The 13,334-nt window shown below is 38.1% G+C and overlaps 1 non-coding gene across 1 annotated transcript; it reads right to left on the bottom strand.

The window, feature by feature from the left end:
• Positions 1-4,372: 4,372 nt before the first annotated feature.
• Positions 4,373-4,477, bottom strand: LOC119470683. The gene has a single exon (XR_005199624.1). It is a non-coding gene; the product is annotated as a U6 spliceosomal RNA (small nuclear RNA).
• Positions 4,478-13,334: the final 8,857 nt, after the last annotated feature.

Raw genomic sequence — 13,334 nt, 5'->3', positions numbered from 1 at the left:
TCAACAAGCAAAAAGCAAATAACTCTGTTAAAATGTGGGCAAAGGACATGAACAGAGATTTCTCAAAATAAGATGTACACATGGCCCAGAAACATGTGAAAAAATGCTCATCATTGTTAAGTATCAGAGTAATGCAAATCAAAATCACAGTGAGATACCATCTCACACTGGTCAGAATCATTTTTGTTAAAATGTCCAAAAATAACAGATGTTAGTAAGGCTGCCAAGAAAAAGGGACACTTACACACTGCTGCTGAGAACGTAAATTAGGTCATCCACTGTGGAGAGCAGTTTGGCCATTTCTCAAAGAAGTGAGTTGAACTAATATTCAACCAGCAATCCCATTACTGGGTATATACTTAAAGGAGAATAAATCATTGTACCAAAAAGACACATGCACTCATATGTTCACCACAGCACTATTCAAAATAGCAATGACATGGAATCAAACCAGGTGCCCATCAATGATTTAGATAAATAAAATGTGGTACATATACATCCTAGAATATTACACAGCCATAAAAAAGGAAAGCATCTCCTTAGCTGCAACATGGATACAGCTAAAGGCAGTAATTCTAAGCAAACAACACAGGATTGAAAAACCAAATACTGTAGGTTCTTACTTTTAAGTGTGAGGTAAACATTGGGTAAACATGGACATAAAGATGGAAACAATAGACACTGTGGACTACTGGGGGGAAAGAGGGCTGGAAAACTGCTATTGGGCACTACGCTCACTACCTGAGTGACAGGTTCATTCATACCCCCAACCTTGGCATCGTGTAATATATCCCTTATAACAAACCTGTACATATACCTCGATTCTAAAATAAAAACTCGAAAAGAAAAACAAGGCCTTTCAGGTAAGTCCTCAGTCTTTCATAGTTCTGCCCTCCTTTTTTTTTAACTTCCACAAAATCTATCTAGGTCTCCACAGTCCAATAAAATAGCTACTAATCATAAGTTGCTATTGAGCACTCTAAATGTGGCTATTCTGAATTGAGATGTGGTCTAAGTGTGAAATACATGCTGAATTTCAAAGACCTAGTGCAAAAAAATGAAAGCATGTGGAATATCTCCTTAATAATGTTTCACATTAATTACATGTTGAAATGATATTTTGGAAACAGTGAGTTAAACAAGAATTACTAAAATTAATTTCTTATTTCTTTTTACTTTAATAGAAATACCAGGAAATTTAAAATTACAAATATGGTTTATGTTATACTTCTATTGGAAAAATAGAAGTATACATTTATATATTATATTACATTATTGCTCTGTTAATAATACAAATACCTAGTTCTTAAAAAATAAAATTCTTATTTTCTACTATATAATTTTATAACTAAATTATTTTTTATTACCAATAGAAGGGAAAGGAGCTAATGGTTATTAAGTGTGCAGGTGCCAGGCACCATGCTATGTAATTCCCCTAATCCTCATTATCTCACTGAAGGAAATATTAAAATGAGGAGATGTAAATGAGGGGATATACTAAGAAGTTGGGTAGCTTTCCCAAGGTGATCTATCTGTTACATGGCAAGACCATGCCAGGAACATAGACTAGTTTATCTTCCAGAAGCTCCTTTTCCATTACCCTGTGTGGTGACACCTCTTTCCCTTTGGCCCTCATCCCATTAGCCATTCAGAAGAAAGCTTTCAAAATAAATTCACAGCCCATGGAGCAACAAAAACTCTTTGTTTTAATATGTACATCACATTCTATTTTTCTTTCAGAAAACTATGATACGTTCCATGTTATTTTATGGTTTACTGTTTCAGACTGTCCCAATTCCAAAACTAATGGGAGCTTAAAATCATTGGAATGAGACATTCTTAGCCAATACCATTTCTAAACTGAAAGCAATTCTCTATTACATCTTTGTTTGAGGTCTAGGTCAAAACAGGGATTTTTAACTCTGTGTTTTAACCGACTGACTATCTGGTCCATTTGGAACCCTTTGGACCAGCATAGAAAATATTTTTTATTTAAAGAATATATGCAGATGATCAAATAATTTTCCACATGTAAGTAGTAGTCTACAAGATATGTATTTTTTTTTCTTCAACTTTTTAAGTTCAGGGGTACATGTGCAGGAAGTGCAATGTCTTACCTAAGTAAATGTGTGCTATGGTGTTTGCTACAAAGATCATCCCGTCACCTAGGTATTAAGCCCAGCAACCATTAGCTATTTTTTCCCATGCTCTCCCTACCCTAAGCCTTACCAATAGGTCCCAGTGTGCATAGCTTCCCCCATGTGTTCATGTGTTCTCATTGTTCAGCTTCCACTTAGAAATTAGAATATGCAGTATTTGGTTTTCTGTTCCTGTGTTAGTTTGCTAAGAATAACAGCTTTCAGCTCCATCCATGTCCCTGCAAAAGACATGAGCTCGTTCCTTTTTATGGCTGCATAGTATTCCACAGTGTATATGTACCCCATTTTCTTAATCCAGTTCATCATTGATGGGCATTTGGGTTGATTCCATGTGTTTGCTATTGTGAATAATGCTGCAGTGAGCATATGCATTCACGTATCTTTATAATAGAAGGATTTATAATCCTTTGACTATATACTCAGTAATGGGATTGCTGGGTCAAATGGTATTTCTGCCTCTTGGTCTTTAAGGAATTGCCACATTGTCTTTCACAAGGGTTGAAGTGATTTACACTTAAGGAATATATTTTTAACTTCTGATATATTGAAATTTCTGGAACATATTGATAATTTATGAGACCATCTGGAAAGATTATTTTTTAGTAAATAAAATACCCAGAGCAAATGAAACATAAAAGTCCAGGAAAAAAAAATTAATGCTGCTACTTATAGTTGCAAAATAAACAAAATAGGTTCATTAATTTGGCTTTCATAACAGATTTTCTCCCCGAATCTGGTTCTTTATGGCCTCTGATCTTTTGCCAATTTTAGATTAATCTGCTCCTTAGACATATTTATTCAAAACAGTATTGTCCTTGCTATTCATTCTGTGGTGACTATAGAAGCAAGAGTGAGAGAGACCTGTAGAATCAAGGTCTCTGTTGAAATGTTCTTTTAACAAAAATCTTCAGAACTTGAGTGCCATAACCCATACAGCACAGAAAGTTGAGAGAACTTGAGTCTGAGAAAGGTAGAAGTGGTGTCACAGCACATCTCGTCATAATAAAATTTAGTGTATTCAATTCTTCTAAGTAGCTTCATTTGACTACTAAAAAAAAAAAAACTGGATGCTGTCTGAAGGGCTCTAAAATATGCTCAAAGGAGAGACATAAGACATATCCTAAAGAAGAGCATAGACAATGAGGTTGAGAATGAAACACTCTGACTTCAAGTACAGGAAAGATTATTATGAACTGAAATGATCTGAGGAGGTTAAGAGGCCTTCAACAGGCATAGACATTGGAGGGTGAAAGCAAAAAGAACCTCAGAAGTTAAAATTAGAGGCAAGAAAGACAATAGCATTTTCCAGGACAGCTCAAGTTAGTTGGAGTACAGTGTGAAATAAATAAAAGGAAAATCAGATCACACATCTGTGCTTTAGTTTATGTTGCAAAAAATCCTGAATGCCAAGCTGAAGACTCTGGCTATTATCCTATCTGCTATAAGGTAATATTAAATAATTTTATGCAAAATAGTGAGAATATACTGGTTTGATAAGATTCTGAACTAATGAAATCGAAGGGAGGAAAAGGGGATGTAAAATGTATGATAATGCAAGCACTAGCAAAACGGTGGCTCTAGTCGAGGAATAAGGATGAGGGTTGAATCATAACTGGAACTGAGGTACCAAGCCTGGAAATTTAGAAGGACTTCTGTATGAATAAATATACCATTAATACAGATATTGCAGAGAAAGCTGATTTGAAAGAATAAAATGCTAAATTCCATTGCTAAGTCGACAACAGCATTAACAAGATATCAAGACTGTGTAAAGGGTTGTGGAGTCCGAGCTTTCTTATTTGCTAACTTCATCACATGTATGAAGTGCATTAGAGCAGTATGCACAGTCAAAATCCCTGAAAAGTTGCTTACTATTTATTGGAACTATTTATCTATTACCTTGAATCAATGTCCACTTTTAGTTTAAATAACTTACTATGAAGTGATTATTCAGAGGTGATCACAAATATTCCAAGTAACTGGGCAAATGAAAATATGTAGAAGCAAAGAGATTACTAAAGGCATTTATCCTTAGAAGATATGCATTTTTATTTTTATGACAAAACACCTCAACTAGTTGTTTGGTTTTCATTGGAATGCATCCTTTGATTAGATATAATTTCTTGCAATATGTATGATTAACCTTGATCTTGACTTTTTAAAAATGTAATCAGCAGTTCTCCAAAGCTCCATTCTTATTCCATGTAATTTTTTTTTTAATAGAATACTTCACAAATTTTCATGTCATCTTGCGCAAGGGCCATGCTAATCTTCTCTGTATCATTCCAATTTAGTATATGTGCTGCCGAAGCGAGCACCCGTGTTATTTTTACATAGTATACCCAAACATAGAAAGTGAGTGAACCAACAGCACATTGACTGGTACAGAATTTGTTGGTTCCTTTAAAATAATGTATAATAATTTAACCAAAATTATTGTTATGAGAAAAACCTGGGCTGGGTGCAGTGGCTCACACCTGTAATCCCAGCACTTTGGGAGGCTGAGGTGGGTGGATTACCTAAGGTCAGGAGTTTGAGACCAGCCTGGCCAATATGGCAAAACCCCATCTCTACTAAAAACACAAAAAAATATCTGAGTCTGGTGGTGGGCACCTGTAATCCCAGCTACTTGAGAGGCAGAGGCAGGAAAATCACTTGAATCCAGGAGGCAGAGGTTGCAGTGACCTGAGATCACACCACTGGGTGACAAGACCAAAACTCCTTTCCAAAAAATAAAAGAAAAATTAAAAAGAAAGAAAGAAAACCCTGGGACTGTAGCATCCCACCACCCCCAACAAACTGGGAAGGAGCCAAGAGACCAAAGTCAGACATGTCCAGCTTGACCAGTAGATCAGTTTATTAGGACTTATACAGGGTGCTCCCTGATGGCAGCAAGACAGCTCTAAGATTCACCCTGTCTCTAAGCTACCTTTAAGCTAACTTTCTGGCTCTTTGCTTACTGTGTATGTGTAATGAGACTGTTTTCCCTGGTTTGTTCCCTGCTATGCTCCAGGATGTTTGGGTTCTCAGAGACATCCACTCTTTGGCTGGGCACCATGGCCGTGGTTCACTGCCCAGTCTCTAGGGTTCAAGCAGTGGACATACTCTCTTAAGTAACCTGGGAGACCTGTCACACTACAATTGTTGAGCTCTCTCTAAATTATTTTAAACACATAATCCTCCAATAAGAAATACATAAGGACTTGTTTTTTAAGGATGCATTTGGGAGGATTGGCTTTGACTTGACCACGTTTTCAAAAGTAATCACGTGTAACAGCTTTAAACCTCCTTATCTTTTCCCTCTTTTTCTGTTTGTTATCTAAAATTGCCTACTAAGATCATTCTTTCTTGTTTTTTGTTTTTTTAACTTTCTTAGAGATTAAGTATCACTATAATATTGCCCAGGCTGGTCTCGAACTCCTAGCCTCAAGTGATCCTCCCACCTCAACCTCCCAAGTAGCTGGCATGAGCCACCCTGCTCACCAAAGTCTAAATTAAACAAGGTTGAAAAAAAGAGAGATTTAGGAATTTTAAGAGCATTATAACTGGATTAATGCTTGATAATTTCTTATGGTACATTATAATAGACAAGAAAATTACTTACATCTTTTTTTTCTTCCTAACGCATCTCTAGACCACAAGTATAATAGAGACACTACAAACTTTATTCTAGCTTGATTCACTTGGAAAAATAAAAGTGCATAGAAGAGTTCTAAGACAAATGGACTACTATCACTACAGCCAGCAGCTATAAGTATTATTTATAATTACTACCCTTTTCTAAAAGGAGCTCCTTGCCGAAGGAATCATAAAAGCTACCAATTTTCACTTGTGAGGAGATGGATTTGTGGATATTAATGTCTCCTTTTGTCACATCTTTTTATTTTATCCAGCAAAGTAGAGAGAAAAGCTAAACTGGGCAGAACAAATAGAAGCTATCTGACTTGTACGACAGAAAATTCCCCCAGGTGGAAGCTTCAAACAGCTATAATAAATTTTGATTTAGAGAAATATAATATTTCATGATAGAAAATATTTCATTTCCCTAAACTGCTGTATTGCACATGCCTATAAGAGAAGAACAAGAAACATGAAATTTTACTGACTGATAAAAACAGGACTGATAATTAGAATTTGGGAGGAGAAAAGCAGCAAGCTAATTTGTGAAATGAAGATAAGGCTATAAATTGTGGGATGGTATTAGTACCTATAGTGTAGGGGGTTTTGAGGATTAAAAGAAACAATGTGTATAAGATGCTTGTCAGTATCCGCATCGCACTGTGGTATTCTAACATGCTACCTACTATCACCACCACCAGTGTGGCTTCCATCGCTACTAATACACCTCAAGCAATATAATATATTAATTAGAAGTATCTAAGTTCCATTTAAATGACTTTCATTATTTTAGAGGTTACCATTCAATTAGAAATCATGCTATTTTTTTTCCTACTCATATTCACACTTGAATATAATTTAATATAAATCAGGATTAGTGGCTTAATCACCATAAACTTATTTCACAGTTTTTAATAGGCAAAGTCCAGCTTTCATTAGCCAGTTCCTCACTCTAAACACTCAGTTTTCATCTTTTGAAACAATCAGTATTTAATCCTAGAAAGAGTTCCCAGAGTGCTTAATGGAGATATGATGGAGGCGATCATCAATCACACCCCAATGTAAGTGAGGTTTTAGAAACGCTCATCAGCAGCCAAGCAGGGGCTAGACTGGAGAGGAAGAGAATGTTGGCAGAATGAGTGAGTTATAAGGTTGCTGGAGTTAACTGGGAATAAAATAAGAATGTGTCCATTTTTGCAAATAATATGAAATGAAATGAAAAGAAAAGCTAGAATAATACCTAACTTAGGTAGAAATTAACTTTTAGCAGCCCTAATTACCCAAAACAAAGCTGTGAGCCTGTGCTAGGAAAAAATGGCCACAATGCACAGGCACAGAAAGTGGCCCTAAGCCCTTACTCAGAGTCTATTGATTTTCATTTTGCATACAAATCATGCAATCCACCCCGGGTTGTAAGAAAAATGGTTCAACAGAAGGAGAATTTTTTTAAGACACATGAAAGCAGAAAACTATTCTAACAGCAACTGTCTAATGCCTTTGTTGTGGGGAAAATACAGCTCAAAGCATAGAGATACCTCCAGGGAACATCTTAAGCTGGCATTATCATAAAGAGGAGTTGGTTATTTTACAACTCAGTGAGAGGGAGAAAATGATTTCTGCTAAATTTCTGAGTGCTAGGAGAATCAACAGCAAAAAGGGGCTAATTTACACGAGGGCAGCTGGATAGAGACAGAAAGAAGAAGGTCAAGTATTCCTAAGGACAGCCAGAAATAGGAAGGGCCACATTAAGTATGTAGCCTTGGGAGGAGGCAGAGAGAAAAGCAGAGGGCCTGAAAGTTGAGGCAATGCCATGGAACCCCATGAGAACACAGTAATACCTGCTTCATTCGGATTGCTGTGTGGATGAAACGATGAAGTTGTATTTGAAGTTTTATCTAAAGCTGTATTCATTGTTAATTGCTGTGTAACAAATTGCCCCACAAGTTAGTGGTTGAAAAGAGCAAACGTTTATCATCTCACAGTCGCTAAATCCAGCCAGCACTCTAGGGGGTAGGCCTACACAAGGCATGAATTGCACAAGGTGGCGGTCTTGGGGGCCGTCTTAGAAAATCCTGACTACAATTGCATTTAGCGAAGTGCCAACACATAAGGGCTCAATATATGCTAGCCCCTATAACTACTATTATTGGGAAAACTCACAAAACAACTATTTATTGTCACTGACAAATCAGGTATTACTGTGCTCAAGCTTCAAATCATGTTCTAAAGAATAAATAAAATTAGATATACCCAATGATGAAACTCAAGCCACCAAATATTAATCCAGTGAATTATATCTAAACACACAATATTGGAAATAATTTATATCGGAATAGGATGGACAATCAGAAGCAAAGGGCAATGGAGACCATTACATTGCCTCTTTACTATGAAGGTTTGCAAAAGCAGCCCTCTCATGCAAGCGTGATTCCATCCTGCATGACTGTTCTGTGGAGTAGTAGTCATTTATCTCTGCCCACCGTTTCTCCCACCTATGTGCTTGCCACCATCCCAGTGGAAGATTCAAAGGACAAGAACATGAACCCCCTGATGCCCCTCAGAACTATCTTTTTGGTTATGAACTAAAAGCCGACCAAACTTGTCACTTTAATATGAATAAAGATTAAAAAGCTACATTTGTCTTTAAGAATAGTCAGTTTAGGAGCTGGTACATAGGATGAATTGCACACTGCTGAAGCAGAGGCAACGAATTCTATAAGCCGTCCAATTAAAATAACACTGGCACTTCGAAAATGGCTGTATAGCCAATGGTTTCCCTTGGGGGTTTTGCAGTACCACCACCCATGGTCTTATGGTTGCAGCGTGGTTCAGAGCCGGTGCCTATTAGTAGTCAGCACTTAGCATCTGCGGAGGAAGATGCAGAGCCAGAAGATGAAGAGGAGAGTATGAAGCTCTTAAGTATATCTGGAAAGCGATCTGTCCCTAGAAGTGGTAGTGAGGTTCCACTGAAAAAAGTAAAACATACTGCTGATGAAGATGATGATAACGGAGATGATGGTGATGATGAAGATGAAGAAGATGATGATTTCAGTTATGAGGAAACTGAAGAAAAGTCTCCAGTGAAAAAAATCTCTATGAGATACTCAAACATCAAACCAGAAGGGAAAAGACTCAACACCATCAACACCAAGATCAGAAGGTCAAGAACCCTTCAAAAAAAAAAGCAGGAAAAAAAAAACTTTTAAAACACCAAAAGGACCTTGTTCTGTAGAAAGTGTTAGAGCAAAAATGCAAGCAACTATAAAAAAAAAAAAAGGGGGGGAGGATTCTCTTCCCAAAGTGGAAGGCAAGTGCAGCAATTATGAGAAGAACTGCTTCTGGATGACTGACCAGGAGGCTATTCAAGGTCTCTGGCAGTAGATGAAGTCTCTTTAAGGAAAACAGTTTAAACGGTTCGTTAAAAATTTTCTGTCTTTTTCATTTCTGTAACAGTTGATATCTGGCTGTCCTTTTCATAACGCAGAGTGAGAACTTTCCCTACTGTGTTGATAAATGTTGTCTAGCTTCCATTGCCAAAAATGTGTTGTCCAAAATGACGATTTTTAAAGATAAAACTCCAGCCTTTGCATGGTTTTAAGTACATACGGAATGTTATAGATACAGTAGCGGTGGTCAGACATGCAAATAATGGGGAGACAAAAATATCCATGTGAAATAAACCAGTATTTTAATAATATAAATAAGAATTTTAAAGTGGCCCTTTCTCACCATGACTGCCAGATTCTTCCACTCCGCAACTGCAAACCCCTGAATTAAACAGTGCTCGGCTATCTCTGCTTTATGGTAGATCAAATGGTATATGTGGAAAAAAAAAAAAAAAAGCATCTATTACTTCCTAAATTGGCAGAATTATTGGACAAGTTTTGTAAATCAAATCAGATTTCTGTCACATTATATGAATGCAAGCTGAATGAAAAAAAGGAAAGAGGAATCAGGAGAATTTGATGGTGCAAATTCTGAAATGAAATAGCTCTCTCTCTCATCTTTGACAAGGAAATATTAAAGAAGTCAAAAGTGGATCATTACCACTGCTATCAACATGAACAGCCCTCAGAAGGGAGCAACCTTGGATGCTGTGGCCACCGTAAAACTGACAAGCTCAAATCCATTACACTCTAAATGTATGTTCGTCCCCAACCCTCCCACCAGCAAAGTGTCCTGAGACAGCTGCTAATTTAAAGGCAGAATTAATTATAAGCAACTCAGTGACAGATGCTCTCGTTTTGGACTCCAACTGGAAAAGCCTCTGTGTTCTGGGCATGGTGCTGGTGTCCTACTCTAAAGATTCCACCACAGTGGAGGCCACATTACTTGCTGGGTGGCTTGCCTGCCACCTGTTTGGGCAAACCACTGTGACTTAGCCTAGTTTTCTGACTTCCCCAGCTTGCCGTTCCTCTTGCTGGTCTTCTCCTTCTTTCCCTGTAGCAGAAGCACGGTCTTATTTGTCACCACCCGTCAAGACACACAGGAGAAAGGGGATCCATAAACAGATCATTTTTCCTGCACTCCTTTCTCAAGAAGCCCAACAACATATTTCTTCAGACAAAGAACGCACTGACCGTGCACAGAGAGTCATTTACCTCTTTGGGATCAGTCATGACCTTAACAGTGACCAGCCATCGTGTCAGTCCACGCTTCTAGCTCCCCACAAACCTCCTCATTCCTCATGCTGGAAAAGAAACCTAGAATGTTTTCATGTTTAACTTAAAAGTAATACATTTTCATCTTGGAAAAGTTAAAAATACAGAACGCTTTTTTTTCTTTTGAGACAGCCTCACTCTATCACCCAGGCTGGAGTGCTGTGGCGCCACCTCAGCTCATTGCCACCTCCACATCCTGGGTTCAAGCAATTCTCCTGCCTCGGCCTCCCGAGTAGCTGGGATTACATGCATGCACTGCACCACCACGCCCGGCTAATTTCTGTATTTTTTTTAAGTAGGGATGGGGTTTCACCATGTTGGCCAGGCTGGTCTCAGACTCCCGATTTCGAGTGATCTGCCTGCGTCAGCCTCCCAAAGTGCTGGGATTACAGGTGTCAGCCACCACTCCCGGATTAAAAAACATTTTTAAGAAGCAAATAGTCAGAATACATTTTCCATTCTGTTCAATAAATTCCTTTTAAAGAGTTCTCCATGCCCTATATTTGGTAGAAGTCCTTGGTATGTATTATGCATAGAGAAAAAAGAACAATTTTGCCTTAAGTTTATACCTTATATGCCTGGAATAAATGGTGGCCACTAATACTTTTATATTTTTCATTTTGCTTAACAGATATTTTTGAGTTCAGTCTAGCATATTTTAAACCCTGAATGCCAATGTCATACACAACAGCCAATTTTATAAATCATTTTTCTTCATAAATATTAAGCTTCCAACCCAAATGCCCATCGATGATAGGCGGGACAGGAAAATGTGGCACATATACACCATGGAATATTATGCAGTCATCAAAAATGATGAGTTCGTGTCCTTTGTAGGGACATGGATGAACCTGGAAACCACCATTCTCAGCAAACTGACACAAGAGCAGAAAATCAAACACCGCATGTTCTCACTCACAGGCGGGTGTTGAACAATGAGAACACATGGACACAGGGAGGGGAGCACTACACACTGGGGTCTGTTGGGGTGAAATAGGGGAGGGACAGTGGGGGGTGGGGAGTGGGGGAGAGATAGCATGGGGGAAATGCCAGATATAGGTGAAGGGGAGGAAGGCAGCAAATCACACTGCCATGTGTGTACCTATGCAACTATCTTGCATGTTCTTCAAATGTACCCCAAAACCTAAAATGCAATTTAAAAAAAGAAAAAGAAAAAAAAAAACCAATAAATGTCTTTGTAATAAAAAAAATAAAATAAAATAAGCTTCACCTATTGATACCTTTGGAGAGTGTTGGAGTCAGTTTGGGCTGCTATACCAAAGTATCATATGCTGGGTGGCTTATGAACAACACAATTTTATTTCTCATATTTCTGGAGATGAGGAGTCCAAGATCAAGGTGCCAGCATGACTGTGTAGCGGCGAGGGCCACCTTCCAAGGTGCAGACGGTTATCTTTAATTGTACGGCAGAAAGAGGATGAGAGAGCTCTCTGGAGTGTCTTTTATAAAAGTATTCACCCCATTTAGAAGAGTTCCATCCTTATTAGCTAACTACCTCTCAAAGTTTCTGCCTCCTAATACCTTCACATTAGGAGTTAAGATCTGAACATACAACTTTGGAGGGGGAGGGTAAATAAACATTCAGTACATCGCAGAGAGTATTGCAGTGCTTGGAAATTGATGCTTTCCTCTTAATCTACTTCTAGATGAGCTCGTCTCTACAAAAGTTATTTCTATCCCACATTTTATCTCCCAAATTTATTTCTATCTCTTACTAGCTCTTAAAATCCACCCTAATAGGCTAGATCTTTCATGGTATCCTTGATGTTTCTGGTACTTATAGAGTAATAAAAACACCCATAATTCATTCAAGTCTCATGACATAATCTCAGTAATTATTCAGCCCTGTGTAATGGTCAAAATGTAATCTTGCATTAAATTTAGAACAGATACCTCCTCTCAAACTTTTGTATCATGATTGTGTATCTCACTCTGAAATGTTATCAATTTTCTCAGCATTTCAACTAAAGCTTCCTAACAACACCCTTTTCAAATGTTTCCCTTCCTCTTTTTATGCCCATGACCTTTAGAGGGTCCACTAGAATTCCCCAATGTCAGTCATTAGTGTAATTTATAGCACCTGCTCTCTGTCAAGGGAAAAATAAACCAAATCAGAAAAAAAACATTGACTTAATATTGGCTTGATCTTCTACTTACTACCCAGAATCATCTGCTTTCTCCAAATGGTATCCACGAAGAGCCTAAATTCCATCTGAGTGTCCTCACTGAAACCCAGAGATGACAATTTTGTTTCAGTGAAGCCCCACCAACTTTCCTTTTAGATTATCAAGGAAGGCCTGCCTACTTGCCTTCTGATTCCTCCTCCCCTCAGCATTCCTGACCCACTGCTTTGTAAATTGCTCTCACCAGATGAGAAGTCCTGATTTCTCAACACTCCTCTCCTAGCCCTAACACTCCCTCTGTGAACACATCCCCCTTTCCAGCAGCCAACCCACTGCTTTATCCATCGGACTTGTCCTCATCAATCCCATGGCACCAAAACCCACTACTCTTTTACATAAATGAAATCTCATCCTAATCTGCATCCTAATATGTGAAAACTCCTCCCTACTCAAATTTTTCTTCACCTTTTAACATATATTAAACAATGCATTCACATCATTTATTCCTTACTGGCCTCTCTAATAAAGTTTTTCCTTCCTCTGACCCTTCTGACTCAGAGACTAGTAAGTGAGAGAGAGCCAGCTATCTCTGTCTTTCTCCACTGCTTAGCTGGGTCACTAGTGCATGCACTCCACACCAAACAATCATGTATCACTCATGTCATACCCATGCTCTGAGTCACAGCTGCCCATATTATTTATATCCACAGAATCCACTCTCTCTCTTCATGAAGCCCAATCTTAAGTTGCTT

The sequence above is a fragment of the Cebus imitator genome, unplaced genomic scaffold (genome assembly GCF_001604975.1).
Source record: "Cebus imitator isolate Cc_AM_T3 unplaced genomic scaffold, Cebus_imitator-1.0 Scaffold37, whole genome shotgun sequence".
NCBI lineage: Eukaryota > Metazoa > Chordata > Mammalia > Primates > Cebidae > Cebus > Cebus imitator.
Note: the sequence above shows the minus strand (reverse complement) of the source record. Positions and strands in the feature narration are given on the sequence as shown.